Source organism: Gossypium hirsutum, chromosome A01 (assembly GCF_007990345.1).
Source record: "Gossypium hirsutum isolate 1008001.06 chromosome A01, Gossypium_hirsutum_v2.1, whole genome shotgun sequence".
NCBI classification, from domain to species: Eukaryota; Viridiplantae; Streptophyta; class Magnoliopsida; order Malvales; family Malvaceae; genus Gossypium; species Gossypium hirsutum.
The window spans coordinates 78,745,323-78,749,725 of record NC_053424.1 but is presented as its reverse complement, the minus strand read 5'-3'; the positions used below and the strand labels follow the sequence as shown (position 1 = coordinate 78,749,725).

The 4,403-nt window shown below is 34.5% G+C and overlaps 1 non-coding gene across 1 annotated transcript; it reads right to left on the bottom strand.

Moving 5' to 3' along the window:
• Positions 1–3,994: 3,994 nt before the first annotated feature.
• LOC121206353 (small nucleolar RNA R71) lies at positions 3,995–4,101 on the bottom strand. The gene has a single exon (XR_005901424.1). It is a non-coding gene; the product is annotated as a small nucleolar RNA R71 (small nucleolar RNA).
• Between the last annotated feature and the right edge of the window lie 302 nt (positions 4,102–4,403).

Sequence of the window (4,403 nt, the reverse complement as noted above, 5' to 3'; positions counted from 1 at the left end):
ACTCACTAATCCCTCATAAGAGGATTAGTTCTTCATGGAATCAATAAACATCATAAACTTGATATTGAATATATGCATAAAGAATAAAACAAGAGTAGAGTTTAGAGAATCTTGTTTGTATTTAATGTATGAAATGCTGAAATCCTCAAATGTATGATTGCGTATACAAATCAAGTTCTCCGAATAACATGAACGAAAATAATTGAAAAGAAGTCTAAACCCTAAGAGAAATAAAAATAAATCAAAAACTAAATTTTACAAAGGAAACTAATAATATGAAAAGTTGTCTTTAAAAAGTATTTAAGAGCCTATTTATAGAGTTAGGGTTGTCGTTTTCCTCAAATTTAGGTCAACTGACACCCTCGTATTTAACTTTTGATTATATGGACCAAAATGCCCCTAGCTCATAAGTGTTTCCCGTACAGGACCGATGTCGCGACACCCTAGTTTCTGTGTCATGACATCGAAGGCAGTATGCTCAGGTTTAGGGTAGCTCCAAGGGTATGTAGTGACATCTAGTGGTTGTGCCTTGACATCGAAGGTAGTCTCGAGATTCTTTCATTTTGCTTTTTATGTTGTGACATCAAACTTCTTATGTTGCAATACAGCGACCAGTATTGAGTTTGTACGCCCTCTAATGGTCTCCTACACACTCACTAAGTACATTAGCTCACCTTCAGGCTTTATTTGACCCCTAAGGTCAATAAAAGACTCAAAATACATTTTTTTATTGGACTTAAACTAAATTATAAAAACATAACTAAAACATAATTAAAATGCTTATATTCAAGCTCCTCAAGTGCAGAAATTAATTTAATTTGATACACCAGATTACGAAAGATTAACATGTTTTGTGAAAAGACTAATAAAGTTTTTGAATTTTTTTCCAAACATATGTTTTTTGACATGATTTACAAATTGGGTCACTCAACCTCACCCGCGAACCCAGTACGTAAAATGTTTCCAAACTAAAGATTTTTACTCTTTTCAAACATTGTTTTCAAGCATAGCCTAATGGTTTCTGATTATTCACTGAGCTCTCAATAAACTCACCCACTCCTCTCTTACTTCGCAGCTAAGTAGGTCACGAGTAGTGTTGGTGAGGCTGATGTTCTAGCGAGGCACTTGACTGATATCAGCGAACCATATGGATGGGCGATGAGTTTTTCTTAAGCGGGTTAAGATAATAAATAATATCCTTGATTTGATTATTGAACAATCTTCTTAAGCTTAAGTATAATATGTTATGTTTTTTAAGTTTGATTCCTGCGAACCATGCCCTAGAATACGCGTACTATTTATATTAATAATATATCGATATTATTTACATATGAGTATTTTGTTGTTTGGCTGAGTAACATGAATTGTGGTTCATGTATGTTTGGGTAAATTACCTTTGTACCCTTGTAGTGTTAGATTATTTACATGAGAACCATTGTATACTGCGAACCATAATTACACACATACCCCTATTGTGATAGTTTTATTTCACGCAAGATCCTACGTATATTTACCATATTTACATGCATACCCTTAACTTTGCCAACCTTTATGTGTGTGCGAACCCTATATGATATTCCTTGCATGCATGTTTTTCTTGTTTACTTAGCCTGATGTTTAGTGAAATTATGATGTATGAGCATTTTAGGTACTAAACGTACTACTAATGTCTTGTAAGTTTACACATCTGGATGCGAACTATTGTGCTTGGCAAACTCATGTTTATGTTGTTAATGAGGTATGTGAGCTACGTTTGAATCTTATGCGAGTGCTTAAGCGTAATGCAAACCTGCAAATGTTTCTAATTATATGGGATTTCAGTATCGCAAAATTATGCACTCTGATCTATCTTGCATGCGAGCCCTTGTGCTTTTTTTAATATATGATTTCACTACTTTGTTAAAGTTTACACACCTTATTCGTATGATATCTATTAGTGGTGTGTTGGAGGTTAGGTTGGGAGTTAACGGAGAGTTACTTCGATGGCTAATGTGGCACACTAGATTCAGGTTGATCTTTCTTAGCCGAGTTTGGGGTGTGACATTGGTTGATATCAGAGCTAGCCAGGTTTGGACTTGTCAAAGAAGTGACTGTCAAACTAGAGCTAGTTAACTTTGTTCTATCATCTGTTAAGTAAGTTCACCAAAAAGTGGTGAAGTGAGCTAGTTAGATTGACGCGAGGTAAGTTTGCTCATTTGGTAAGTGAAAATTTGAAGTGCTTTGTGTGTTTTTTGTGTGGTTGTTTGAGGGGTAGATTTGGGAATATCATCGCCCATGGTTTAGCTATATCTTTTGGAAGATTGTGCCTCAGGTTATCCCTCTACTATCTGACAAGTCTGTAAGTATTTTTGTTTTGTGCAAACTATGCTCACAGTCTGTTTTGTGCCAACTGTGTTCACAAATGTGTTTCTGCTCTATATGAACTAGGTTCACAAATCTGTCTGGTAATTAGGATACCCTGTAAGTGTAACTTTCACCAGTTCATTTGTGAAAACACTCAAGGACAGCCATCGGGATTAGCTCAGAAGGAGGATCTACATCAAGACATGAGATTTCCATCCAATTTTCTAGAAGTTCTTTGGGTTTCTTTATGTTTTGATGTTTTCCAATTTTTGAGATGTTTTCCATTATTATGAACTAAACTCCCTAAATACCTAAGGGAGATGAAACCTAAGATGAATCTTATTACTCTTTGAATTATATGATAAATAATTGTTCTTATTCTTAATTGTGAGATTTAACCCTTGCTTTAATATTCCAGGATATTAATTCAAGTTTTTGATGTGTTTATTCAGTGGAGCAAAAGTCCCTGTTTGAGAGTAGATCGTTCATAATTAAGTGAAGTTGCATGCAATCCTAGAGATAGGACAACATAAATCTACCGAATTAGAGTCAAATCTAATAAGGGAATTCATAGATCGAGTTAATGCAACAATAGGGATTTTAATTAGAAAGAGATTTCGATTAATCAACCTGGAGTTAGTTGTTTTTAGTCTCGAGAGAGATATTAACATAAATCAGGGATTCCTATGGATTAAGTCAAGTGAATAAATTGTCTAATTCAGAGGTAATCAGTGAAGTCCAGGTGAATTCTTCCTTGGGTATTGTCTTCTCCATCGGTTTTCCAAAAGTATTTTCCAACTTTAATCTCTGTCGCAATCTTAATTAATTAGATAATTAGTTTTGAATTAAAAATTCTCTTAATTGTTAGGCTCTAAATAAAAAGATAGTAATTACTAATACTTTTAGTCCTTGTGGATACGATATTTCCAGTCTCACCATAACTATACTATTGTTCAATAGGTGCGCTTGCCTTAGTCGAATTTTTAGTTAGTTTTAGCGACCATCAAGTTTTTGGCTCTGTTGCTAGGGACTAAGATATTAGGAACACTTAATTTTTATTACTTTAGTCATTTTTATTTTTATTGCAATTTTTTTTGTTTTGATTTTAATTACTAAATTTTCTTTTACCTTTTCCTGGCAGGTTTTTGACAGTTTATGACTAGAAGAAACTCATCAGGACCTTTTTTTAATTTTTATTACTACAACTGAGGAGATGGCTGATAATCAGAATAATCTGCTACCTCCTGCGGTTGCTGTAAATCCAGTAAATCAGAATCCTACTCCTCGTACTATGTATGATTATGCTAAACTAAATTTAACAGGAACTAAATCGAGTATAGTTAGACCTGCTGTTGCTGCAAATAATTTTGAACTAAAACTTAACACGATTCAAATGATACAATAGTTTGTTCAGTTTGATGGTTTGCAGGATGAGGATTCAAACACTCATTTAACAAATTTTCTGGAATTCTGCAACACCTTTAAGATCAATGGCATTTCTAATGATGCTATTCACCTTCGGTTATTTCCCTTTTCGTTAAGGAATAAGGCTAAACAGTGGTTGAACTCGCTACCACGAGAGTCAATCACCACTTGGGAACAAATGATCGAAAAACTTTCACTTAAATATTTTCTGCTAGCTAAAATGGCTAAATTGAGGAATGATATCTCTTCTTTTGTATAGATGGATCTAGAAAATCTTTATGATGTATGGGAGAGATACAAAGACTTATTAAGAAGATGCCCTCACCATGGGTTACTTCTATGGCTGCAGGTTCTGACTTTTTACAACGGTGTGAACCCCTCAACAAGGAAAGTTATCGACGCAGCCGCTGGTGAAACTTTAAACTACAAAACACTTAAAGAGGCTTACGAATTTATTGAAGAGATGTCACTGAATAACTATAAGTGGCAAGTCATGAGAACAAAGTTGAAAAAAGCAGCTGGTGTTTTCAACCTCGATGCGGTCACTATGCTATCTAACCAGGTAGAACTTTTAAATAAAAAGATTGATGGTTTGTATGGTTCTACTCAGGTACATCCAGTGATGAGGTGTGATT